Genomic DNA, 13,217 nt, shown 5'->3' with positions numbered 1-13,217 from the left:
ATGAGCATGAATTATTGTATTGATCAAGAGCCTGGCCAGCATACAGGAGAATTTCCCTAGATTCAGATTAAGAAATAAGAAATTAAGAAATATGTACAGATTGCTGAGGATAAGCTATATTACAGAGTACTTCATCCTGCAAAATTAATAACTGTTCTTTGAGGATAGGAGTAATTAACTGTAGGCTTAGACGCAATTCACCATGCTGAAAGCGCAGGTGGCATTCTACATAGTCACAGAGAAGTTTCTGCCTCTCTTGGCAAACACAAATGTTTCATGTAATCAAAGCCAAAAGGGTTTTTGCTTTTGCTGAACAGTTAACACTGGCTCCCATTTCCAAGGTCTCTTCTTCCTTCCTCTGTCTGCATATGGGCAGGGACATAAGGACTTTCTTTTGTGTTACTTGCTCACACAGATTAGAGGTTATCCTTAAAAGTATTCTGACTAAGGCAGCACAAAGCTCTAAGAAGGTTCCCACTTCTTAAGAAATGCCCTCAAATATTATGCTTTGGGAAAGGGAAGGAGGGAGGGCATTTGGATAAACAAGGGTGGACTGGCTGGCTAAAAAAGAAGTCCAACCACGAAAGCAACAACAAAACTTCAGGCTGCAGGAGATAATTAAGGGGGATTGCAGTTCCTAAGATAAAAATGGAGGTCATTATGCACAGTTTCACTAAACCATTTTATTGCAGTTTAAGCTCTGTACAGCTGTGCTGTAATCAAACAGGAAGAACACCAGCAAGGAACAGTGTGAAATCCATGTGCATGAAAGTCTGCTTAAAGTCTCTGGGTTGCCTACACAGAAAAACCCCAAGCCTGTACTGAGCAGCTTCAAAAGCAAAGGTAGGTAGGTGATTACATACTGTTTTCCTAGAGTATATGACAGATTAGTGGACTTCAATTTTACAAATGCCCCAGGCTTTGTCCACTCTGCAGAGGATATAAATCTGAACTGCAGGAAAGCACAACTGAATAGTGTGTGTCCGTTAGGAAACATGAACAAAGAAAAGATGTTTCATGAAACCTTGGAGATAACGTCAATGGGTGTTGATAGCTCTAATGAACTAGCTCTTTTCCTGGCTCTGTCACTGATGCTTTCTGTAGCTGTTCGTGATCATTTCCCTTCTATGTCCCCATTTCCCTTTTTCCTGCAGGATAAGCCCTTCAGTGAAAAATGAGCTTATTTCTATGTAGCTGTCAGACAATCTGCAGCTCCAAAGTAAGGACATCATCATGCACACAGAGTTCAGTGTGCTTTCAAAAAATAGAACTAGAAATGAAAATCACTTTCTAAACCAGTTTCTAACAGTTAGGAGAATCTTTATAAGCATCCTTTACAATTGCAACCACCAGACTTCACAGCATTAAAATGAGCTGCAGAGTACAGTAGGACATGGCGTCTTGAAATAAAAAGAATGCCAGCAAAGCAGGGTGGTGGTCGTATCATCAGTGAATGATCACCCCCTTAGTTTTAATTATTGAACTTGATTAGAGAAGGAACTTACTCTGGATTCTGGTATTCTATAATGCCATGGAATTTGAGGCAAAACCCACAGAATTCATATTTCAATAAACATCATGGAGAAGAATATAGAATGACTATAAAAAGATGAACCTACTGGCTTGAGCCCTGTCAGATTTCTTTCTAGAAGAGTTTACCAATGGACCTCCCCTGCACTCTACAGAATAGATTCTGCTTTCATTTACCTGTACATAGCCTCTGCTACAACGCTTACAGCCTTCCCATTGTGAGTCTTGAAGGCATGCAGGTGATGCACATAAAGGGGATCAGAATTTGTCCTTCCATATTGGTGAATGACATAATATGGGCCCATTTGAGCTGAGATATCAGTCACTGAAGGGTGAACTCTTAGTGATGCTCATTTTTAGAGGCCATTTCAAAGAAGTCACAGGTGTGAAAAATTCCAATAGCCTGGAAGCTAAAACGAGTAGTAAGATGTAAAGAAATTCAACTAGTGTTAAAACTGATATTATAACTGAGTCCTGGAGAGTGAAAGAATATTCCCTCCTCCTCTCCGTTCCATAATTCTTCTATGTACTAGCATCACCCTGAGCAGAAGAGAAACTGCAAACCCCAAAACATTGACAACTAGAAGAGCCTTTTGTTGTAGGAGCCCATAGCCTTAAATGGCAGACAGTGCTGCAGCAAATCACCCATCTGCAGTGTTGATAACATAAAAATTACTTCAGAGAGCCAATATGTGGACTAAAGGCATTATTAAAGGTGGCTGCCAGAAAGCCCTTCATAAAAATTCATGACTCCAGCAGCTGGTGCAAGTTGCCATAAGACTTCCTGTGTGTTCTTCTGTGGAAGGCAGAAAAACCAAAACCATACTCCACATGTCATCAAAAGAGCCATGCCTGATTTTAACTAAACTGAACAAGGAAAGGGTCTCATCACCACCCATTACAGAGGTGGCTTTTCCATCACCTATGGCTCAGGAGCATCATTCTAATCTTCTTTACTCTCCATAGGATCAGGCAGCAATGGGCTTTAAACATTATGAGCAGACCCAGCAAAAAAAACCAGAAAGCTTTAGGGGTTTTGCTTCATTCATCCAAAGGAACAAAATCCTCAAACAGGTACTGCTACTAGTATTGATGTCTTAAAAATTGTTCAAAATTTTTACACAACAGTAAGCTCAAAACTTTACTGGGGAATACAAAAATCATGTCATATGGTGGTATGAAATAGTTCCTTTCTGGTCAAGGTCTTACAAAAATTTCTTTTTATACCCCTCTGAAGTTGTCAAATTGATCTGCTTTAAAGGGAAGATAAAAATACCCAGCTGAAGCAAATTGCCCTACTCAAACAATGAGAAGTAGATGATAAAGTTTAATTAAAGTTTAATCTAGCACATTAACCAGCCCACCTCCCAAACACTCTTTAGAGATTACAACTCACTATTAGCAGTCAGAAACTAATAATCCATAGGGGTAATGATGCCTATGGCTCCCACATCCTTCTCCTTCAGGGGTGGATGGCCAGGTCCTGACAGCAGTAGTCACTGCGGGTGCTCAGTTGCTTCCTCAGAAACACACTGCTCAAGAGATCATTGCTCAGTTAAGATGCTGTCTTAGCTGGAGCTCTCAGAACTAGGTATCTATATCAGGAAAACACCTACCCCTGAATCATTTAAGCATTTTTAAGGTCTGGTCTTCTAACACTGAGGCTGATTTGGTAATGACAAGGTCATCTTCCCTTCCAGAGACAGAGGGCCACAGACCACAAACTGCTGAACATGAAAACCTAGCTCAAGACAAGGACCATGAATTTCTACACCACCACTTGATAATGGGTAACTTATCACTCACAGAAGGCAGGCAAAACTCGTGGGAGTTTTCCTTCTGCCTCATGTGTGCATTTTCAAATCTGGCTTGTGTCCAGTATGTGAACTTACTACACTGCCTTGGATAACATGATTTTCTCCATACACTTCCCTGTCCCTCCTTCTCCCACCACCATGTGTTATTAATGCACATCTGTGGAATAGCTACCAGTACATTTCTGAAAATAATTTTCCTGGCATTTCATTGTTTTATTGGAAAGTGCAACTGAAGCAGAAAGAAAAATAATGCAAAACAACAGAACTCTTAGTTTAAAATTTAGTAGCTGTCAGGCCAAAAAAGTTGCTTAGATCAGTAGAAGTTTCCTAGCTGAGAACTGGCTTCTGTCTGGAAGTTGTGTTTCCGGAGTTCAGGTCTAGAAGACCAGAATGGTTTTATTTTGCACTCCCAAACCACCCTTTCCTCCATGGTTTTTGTGTGCCTTTTTATTAGGAGAGATTTGTAACCCATGGAGAACAACTTACTCCTGTTTATGCCGGCTTTAAAATTCAAGAAGACAGGCACTTTCAGAGAAGGCTTGTAATAATTATGAGGTTGCTTTCTCCCCTTCTAGTCTGTGGCGTTGCTGTAACAATTACTATTACTTTTAATACTGAGATACTGAACAATAAATGTGTAAATTTCCCATCTCTCAAAGTGCTTTCAACAGATGAAATGCACTAATTTAAAGAACTTACCACACTGGGATTTAGAAAACAACACAAGAAAAGAAAACATCCTTTTAATTTACATTTTACCATCTGTTAAGTCTAGAATAGCTATACTGATGAGAGATTCAGCATAATATTAATGATTATTATTTTACTGAAGGCAGTGTTTCTGATTTTTAGGACATTAGTGGTCATTCAGCTACTGTTTCAGAAACAAGAAAATTCTTACTATTCTGCAGAAAATACACAGAACTACATGTGGTGAACTTCCTATGGAGTTATTTTCATTGAAATATGATAGCTTATTCAAAAGTAATTTTTAAAAAATAATCTGCTGGCTGGGATTTTTCAAAGCTTTCTTTAGTTGACTGTACTTATAAACATTTTCATTTGCAGTATTTCCTTTTTTTTGGTGAAAATGGTAATAAGGTAATAATTAAAATTGTTCAAGAATAATAGAAACAACTTCAAAACCTGCAATATTTTCCTATGTCGCACCTTTCAGTAGCTTTAAATGGAGGTCACCGATTCTCTGTGGCATATGCAACTAGGCAAAGAGAGGTGCAGGGGCTTGTAAAATGCAGTATTCTTTGGGATATATTTTTCATTAATATATGCTAACAACATAAAATTTGGCTACTACTCCACCATCAGCAAAGTGAGTTAGGTAGCATTTTTCTGAGAAAGCTCCACAGTGAAACCAAAATCTCAACCCTCCTTTGCCTCATGCCTTGCAAAATCATTACTGCCTTTGCAAAGCAGACAGAGAAACCATTCCTTAAGCACAAAAAATTGGAGATGAGAGTTCTGAAGCTACCACAAAAAGTAACATCACCATATAAAACTATAGGGTATGCTGCAACAGAATGGTGAGCCCTTCACATACAACTATCTCCTATGTCCAAGAAGGGAACTCTGGAATTCCTGGCTAAAATTGTACCATGGAACAGAAAAGGTGATTTCACTGCTTCTAATGGGATCATGTTCTCCAGCCATTTCCTGAGACCATGTGTAGCCCTGCAGAAGCAATGAGAGAGAAAAAGCAAGGAAAAGCAATAATAGGAAGGATGTGAATCCTGACTAGAAGTGAGGTGTTTATATTCTTGGCAATCAGTTATCATTCCCCAGCTAAAATGGCCTGTAGTCTGCAGAACACACTGGGGAAGGCTTCTGGCTAAGGGATTATTTGCAGGCTTCAGAGCAGTTAGAGGGAGCTCCTAGAGAGATGGAGCTGAATTCCTGCTTCTAAAGGATGAGGATTTATGTGAAAGACATGCTGGGTCTCCCTAATGCTGCAGCTCAATCTGCCCACATTTAAGCAGATTTCTCTCTCGTACTCTTTGTTGTGACATGTGGATCCAATCAGTGTCCTGATCCCTTCTGGATATCACATACTTGCTTTGCTCGAGTTTTGTCACCCGACCACACACCTCCTTTGAAAGCCTGCCTCCCTCTCCATTGCTCACTTCCTGCAGTTTAATAGTTCCGAAAGTCTGTCTGTGTTCTGGGCACAAAGGGAAAGTATTATTCCTGCAACCCAGATCCAGACTGAACAGCACATTTTCTTTGCCACTGCGATGCTGCAACATTGGTTGGCTCCCAGGATGTGTGATATGTTGGGGCTTAATGGCTCTAAGACCTGTCGTTAATGCTTTACAGACTTCACACTCAACTTTGGGCATGAATACTATCCTTTAGATAAGGATGGTTTCTTCAGTAATGCAAAAGGGCCAATCTGGACATGTAGGAAATGGTACAACACCTAGGAGATGAACCTGCTTTTGTAGTAGTCATGTCCAGAGATGTGAGCTCTGAGGGGTTCTGTTTTGCTCAGTCTCCACACCTTCCAGCTCTGCTTCGGGGCGGACGTGGCAAGCTGCTTTGTTAGTGACAGTGCACATATGTCAGCACCAAGATGAATTGTGCTTTCCCCTGAGGTACTGGCTTAGTTTCTCTCCAGTCTTCAATAAGCGATTGCCTCCCAATAACCCCGGTAAGTCCCATGCCAGCTGCCTTCACCACAAGTAAGTGCCACTGCTATTCACAGCAGAAACAGGAACTGATGAAATAGCACACTGGTTACAAAATACACTTACTCCATAGAAAACGATGGAAAAATTTGCTAGACAGCATGAAGGCAACTTTCGAAATTTTACTGGGCAAAGAATTGTTCTCCTTCCCCCCTGCCCAACAACTTCATTTCCCCCTGCGGGCTTAAAGCTACATCTGCCAACATATGGGCTGGATACAGATTGTCATGTGTAGGCTCAAGGTGCTTTAGTGAATTCTCCAGCTAGGAACAGGTACTTCTTTCTAATCTCCCTTCAAGTAACATATAGGCTTCAAAGAAAATTTAGTGGGTTTTGCAGAAATCACTCTTGTAGCTATGTCTAGTTGGACACGATAGGGAATCTCACCTGTGCCAACTCCCAAGCTACCTTTGTTTTGTACAGCAACTACTGCTGTGATAGTAATTACCACAGTGTAGACTACAGCTTCCATTTTGAAGTCGATGTAGGCTCCATCTATCCCTAGGACTCTTGAGGTGTAATAAGGCTTCCAGAAATTTAAAGAGTAAATTCAGGAGTTAACTGCTGTGCATACATCCAAAACTCTCCAATGCTGTTTAGGATTGAAGTACAACAACTTCTCGCACTCTTTACTCCTCATCTTAATTTTCAGAGTTCAGCTAATGACAGCTAACTGGATTTAGCAAAATAATGCAAAGTTTATCAGAAAATTAAATTTAATCAAAATTGAGTGGTCTAAACTCCCAAATAGACTAAGTTATATAACTCATAAAATTACATTCTGCATCCTTACCACACGGACATTTTTGTCTTTTCCCCATGACTTGCATGCTGACATTCATTGCATTACCACTATCATCAGAGAGCTTGTCTATCTATGCCACTCCTTTGCTGTCCATATTTTCCTTGTCAAGCAGACCCAGGTCAGTCCAGGGATCAGCAAGTTCATTGGAGTGAGTTCACTCTAATACAGCAATACACGGGCAAAAGTCCTGGATGAATGTCCTCACCGAGAAATCATTCATTTTATGTCATCTGGTATATATTGAACAACCACATAAAAGACAGTACTGAAAGATCTCTATCTCTGTAGCTCATACCACCAATTACACATTGGGATGAAAACATTTTACTCATGAGGGTAAATGAACTGTAAGTCACAAGAAGAACTTCCCAAGAAAAGAACTGCTGGCGAACAGAGCCACTGTGGGCCTGTGCTCACATATTATGGATGGCAGGCAAACTCTCTCCTTGCCTACCTCGCCCTCCCAGATGCCTCTGTACAACAAGTATGAGGCTCTGGATGTGCAAGGCCAGTCAATGAATGATGTGGATGATGGCCCATCTACACCAGAGGTGTTGCCAAGGCCAGAAAGGCCTAACCCCTTTTATCAAGACCACCTCCACGAGGAAGAAAAGATGGGTTATAGTTCTAGGTGACTCCCTTCTGAGGCAAACAGAGGGCCCAATATGCCGGACAGACCCTCCTCATAGGGAAGTCTGCTGCTTCCCTGGGGCCCAGGTAAAGGAAATCACTAGGAAACTTCCTAGCCTGGTACGGCCCTCAGACTATTAACCGTTATTGCTCTTCCATGTGGCTGGCAATGAAGCTGCAATGCGTATTCCAAGGACAATCAAAAGAGACTTCAGGGCCTTGGGACAGCTGGCAAGGAAGTCTGGAGCACAGGTAATTTTTTTCCTCTATTCTTCCAGTTGCGGGCAGAGACATTGGAAGAAACAGATGGACCCAGTCTACTAATACATGGCTCTGTGGCCACCACAATTTCAGGTTTTTTGATAATGGGATGGTCTACACAGCACCAGGCCTGCTGGCGTCAGATGGGATTCACCTTTCTCAAAGGGGGAAAAGGGTCTTTGCTCATGAGCTAGCGGGGCTTCTTGACAGAGCTTTAGACTAGACTTAAAGTGGGAAGGGGATAGTATCAGGCTTGTCCGTGATAAGCTGTGGGACAACACAACAAGGTTAGAGGGACAGGGTGCTAGCAAGGGCCCTCAGCCTGTTGTTCAGAGATGCACTGGGTACACTGGACCGCACTTGAAGTCTTACGGAGATAAGCCAGGGGCTTCTGAGGTAATAGGAGCCAACAGGGAAAGACTGGTGAAATATCTCAAAGGAATTAAGGTGTGTTCCTCTAAGAAGGTGACATGGCCAAAAGCCCAGCTGAAGTGCCTCTAAATGAATGAACAGAGTATGGGCAACAAACAGGAGGAGTTAGAAGCCACCATGCTGCTAGAAAGCTACGACCTAGTTGTCATTACTGAAACTTGGTGGGATAAATCCATTGACTGGAGTATGGCTGTCGATGGCTCCAGGCTGTTCAGAAGGGACAGGCAAAAAAGGAGGAGCAGAAAGATGGCCCTATACATCAAGAAATGGATAGATTGTGAAGACCTGTCTGAAGAATAGCCATGAGCAGGTTGAAAGCTGATGGGCAAGAATTAAAGACCAAGGCAACAAAGGGAACCTTGTGGTTGATGTTTACAACAGGTCGCCTGATCAAGGGGAGCCCAGTGATGAAGCCTTCTTACTCCAGCTACAGGAGGCATCACACTTGCAGGCTCTCATCCTGCTGGGGGACTTCAACCACCATCTGCTGGAAAAGTAGCACGGCGAGCTGTAGGTAATCCAGGAGTCTCCTGGAGTGCATTGAGGATAACTTCTTAACCCAGGTAATAGACAGCCCTACCAGAGTGGATGCAATAGTGGACCTGATGGCCACCAACACAAGTGAGCTGAACAGTGACATCTAGACGGGAGGCAGCCTGGGCTGCAGTGATCATGCACTGGGGGAGTTCGCAGTTCTGAGGGGTATCGTAGAATCATGGAATTGTTTAAGTTGGAAAAGACCTTTAAGATCATCAAGTCCAACCATTAACCTAGCACTGTGTGGTGGGTTGACCCTGGCTGGAGGCCAGGTGCCCACCAGAGCCGCTCTCTCACTCCCCTCATTCAATAAACAGGGCAGAAAAGGCATAACGAAATGCTTGTAGGTCGAGATAAGGACAGGGAGAGATCACTCACTAATTACCGTCACGAGCAAAACAGACCGAACTTAGAGAGGGAATTCATCTGATTTATTACTAGGCAAAACAGAGTAGAGGAATGAGAAAATAAAATCAACTCTTAAAACACCTCCCACCCCCTCCCATCTTCCCGGGCTCAACTTCACTCCCGGCTTCAACCTTCCCCCCCTCAGCGGCACAGGGGGACGGGGAGTGGGGGTTACGGTCAGTTCATCACACATTGTTTCTGCCGCTTCTTCATCCTCAGGGGGGAGGACTCCTCTCATCGTTCCCCTGCTCCAGCATGGAGTCCCTCTCACGGGGTGCAGACCTTCAGGAGCAAACTGCTCCAGCATGGGGTTCCCCACGAGGTCACAAGTCCTGCCAGCAAACCTGCCCTGGCGTGGGCTCCCCTCTTCATGGGTCCACCGGTCCTGCCAGGAACTTGCTCCAACATGGGCTTCCCACAGGGCCGCAGCCTCCTTCAGGTGCTTCCACCTGCTCCGGCATGGGGTCTTCCACGGGCTGCAGGTGGAATCTCTACAATCCCTCATCCTTCCTCCATGGGCTGCAGGGGGACAGCCTGCTTCACCATGGTCTTCACCACGGGCTGCAGGGGGATCTCTGCTCCGGCGCCTGGAGCACCTCCTCCCCCTCCACCTGCACTGACCTTGGTGTCTGCAGAGTTTCTTACATCTTCTCACTCCTCTCTCCGGCTGCAGAAGCTCTCTCTCTAAGTGTTTTTCTTCTTCTTAAATATGTTATCACAGAGGCGCTGATTGGCTTGGCCTTGGCCAGCGGCGGGCCCGTCTTAGAGCCGGCTGGCATTGGCTCTATCAGACACAGGGGGAGCTTCTAGCAGCTTCTCACAGAAGCCACCCCTGTAGCCCCCCCGCTACCAAAACCTTGCCACGCAAACCCAACACACACTGCCAAGTCCAACCACTAAATCATGTCCCTAAGCACCACATCCACACATCTTTTAAATACCTCCAGGGATGGTGACTCAAGCACTTCCCTGGGCAGCCTGTTCCAGTGCTTGACAAACCTTTCAGTCAAGAAAGTTTTCCTAATATCCAATCTAAACCTCCCCTGCCACAACTTGAGGCCATTTCCTCTTGTCCTATCACTTGCTACTTGGGAGAAGAGACCGACACCCTCCTCGCTACAACCTCCTTTCAGGTAGTTGTAGAGAGCAATAAGGTTTCCCCTCAGCCTCCTTTTCTCCAGACTAAACAACCCCAGTTGCCTCAGCTGCTCCTCATAAGGTTCTCTAGACCCTTCACCAACTTCATTGTTCTTCTTTGGACATGCTCTATCACCTCAATGTCGTAGTGAGGGGCCCAAAACTGAACACAGTATTCAAGGTTCGGCCTCACCAGTGCTGAGTACAGGGGGACGATCACTTCCCTAGTCCTGCTGGCCACGCTATTTCTGCTACAAGCCAGGATGCTGTTGGCCACCTTATCCACCTGGGCACACTGCTGCTCCCAGGTCCTTTTCTGCCGGGCAGCTTGCCAGCCACTCATCCCCAAACCTGTAGCACTACATGGGAATGCTGTGACCCAAGTGCAGGACCCAACACTTACTCTTGTTGAATCTTATACAATTGGCCTCGGCCCATTGATCCAGCCTGTCTAGATCCCTCTGTAGAGCCTTCCTGCCCTCAAACAGATCGACACTCCCACCGAATTTGGTGTCATCTGCAAATTGACTGAGGGTGCCCTGGATCCCCTCATCCAGATCATTGATAAAGATATTAAACAGAACTGGCCCCAAAACTAAGCCCTGGAAAACACCACTTGTGACCGGCCACCAACTGGATTTAACTCAATTCACAACTCTTTGGGCCTGGCCATCCAGTCGCTTTTGTACCCAGAAGTATTGGTTTGACCATTAAAGACTGAGGCAAAGGCGGCATGAATTACCTCAGCCTTTTCCTCATCCTTTGTCATTATGTTTCCCCCCGCACCCAATAAAGGATGGCGATTCTCCTTAGCCATCCTTCTCCTGTTTATGTATTTATAGAAACTTTCTTTTACCGTCTTTAACTGCAGTAGCCAGGTTAAGTTCTAGATGGGCTTTGGCTCTTCTAATTTTCTCCTAGCTAACCTCACAACATCCTTGTAGTCTTCCTGAGTTGCCTGCCAAACGTCATAAACTCTCTGTTTTTCCCTGATTTCCAGCCAAAGCTCTCTGTTCAGCCAGGCCAGTGGTCTTCCCCACCGGCTTGTCTTTCGGCACATGGGGACAGCCTACAGCCTGGAAACTTCTCGCAACTGCCTCTAGAATATTTCAGCTGCCTCTTCGTCCTGTTTGGGTGGTCTATAACATCAGCCCACCATGTTTCCGTGATGGCAATTTCATCATATTTTTCCCACTGCACAATGGCTTCCAGCTCCTCCTGTTTGATGCCCAATGCTGCGTGCGTTGGTGTAGATGCACTTCAGTTGGGCTATTGATCCCACTACCTTTTTCTGGGGACAAGCCCTGAATTCCTACCAGACCTTCCGTGGTTTCTAACTCACCAATAACCCTGGTGTCTTTGCTGTCGCATGGCTCTCCATCTCCTACTTTCACTGAGATGGCAGACTGAAGGACCTCACGAGCATACCGTCCCACAAACATTGGCGTGCCACTCCCAGACTTATCTCTACTGGGCCTGCTTTTATCACCTTACCCCTTCAAATCTAGTTTAAAGCTCTTTCAATGAGCCCTTCTAACTCCTGCATGAAGATGCTTTTCCCCCTTCGAGAGAGGTGTACCCCATCTGTTGCCAGTAGGCCTTTTGTTGTGTAGACCAATCCATGATCAAAACTCCCAAAATTTTGCTGGCGACACCAGCCACGGAGCCAAGTATTGATCTGTTGGCTTTTCCTGTTTCTTTCCTCATCATTCCCTGCAACTGGGAGGATAGAGAACACTACTTGTGCTCCTAATCCCTTAAACAAGTTGTCCCAAGGCTCTGAAGTCTCTCTTCATTGCCTTCAGACTTCTTGTTGTGACTCCCAGAAGCTATGCTAAGGCACATGGAGGACAGGGAGGTGATTTGACAGAAACAGTATAGCTTCACCAAGGGCAAGTCTTGCCTGACCAACCTAGTGGCCTTCTATGATGGAATGACTACATCAGTGGACAAGTGAAGAGCTACGGATTTCATTGATCTGGACTTCTGTAAGGTCTTTGACATGGTCCCCCACAACATCCTTCTCTCTCAGTTGGAGAGATATTGATTTGATGAATGGACTGTTCAGTGGATGAAGAATTGGCTGGATGGTCACATCCAGAGGATAGTGTTCAATGGCTCAATGTCCAGATGAAGATCAGTGATGAGTGGTATCCCTCAGAGGTCTGTACTGGGACCAGAACTTCTTCATAAATAACATAGACAATGGGATTGAGTGCACCCTCAGGAAATTTGCAAATGACACTGAGCTGAGCGATATGGTTGACATGCCTGAGGGATGGGATGCCATCCAGAGGGACCTGCACAAGCTTAAGAAGTGAGCCCATGCAAACATGAGGTTCAACAAGGCCAAGTGCACATGGGTTGGGGCAACCCACACTAGAATGGGGGATGAAGGGATTGAGAGCAGCCCTACAGAGAAGGAATTGGGAGTACTGGTGGATGAAAAGCTGGATGTGAGCTGACAACATGCGCTTGCAGCCCAGAAAGCCAACTGTATCCTGGGCTGCATAAAAAGAAGCATGGCCAGCAGGTTGAGGGAGGTAATGCTGCCCCCTGCTCTGTTGAGACTCCATCTGGAGTACTGCATGCAGCTCTGGAGTCCTCAGTACAGGAAAGACATGGACCTGTTGGAATGGGTCCAGAGAAGGGCCACAGAATGATCAGAGGGATGAAACACCTCTCCTATGAGGGCAGGTTGAGACAGTTGGGGTTGTTCAGCCTGGAGAAGAGAAGGCTCCATGGAGACCTTATTGCAGCCTTTCAGTACTTAAAGGGAGCTTATAAGAAAGATGGGGACAGACTTTTTAGAGCGCTTGTTATGATAGGACAAGGGGTAATGGTTTTAAATTAAAAGAAGGTAGATTTAGATTAGATATAAGGAAGAAATTTTTTACAAGGGTGGTGAAGTATTGGAACAGGTTGCCCAGAGAGGTGGTAGATGCCCCATCCCTGGAA

The sequence above is a fragment of the Grus americana genome, chromosome 4 (assembly GCF_028858705.1).
Source record: "Grus americana isolate bGruAme1 chromosome 4, bGruAme1.mat, whole genome shotgun sequence".
Classification (NCBI taxonomy): Eukaryota; Metazoa; Chordata; class Aves; order Gruiformes; family Gruidae; genus Grus; species Grus americana.
Note: the sequence above shows the minus strand (reverse complement) of the source record.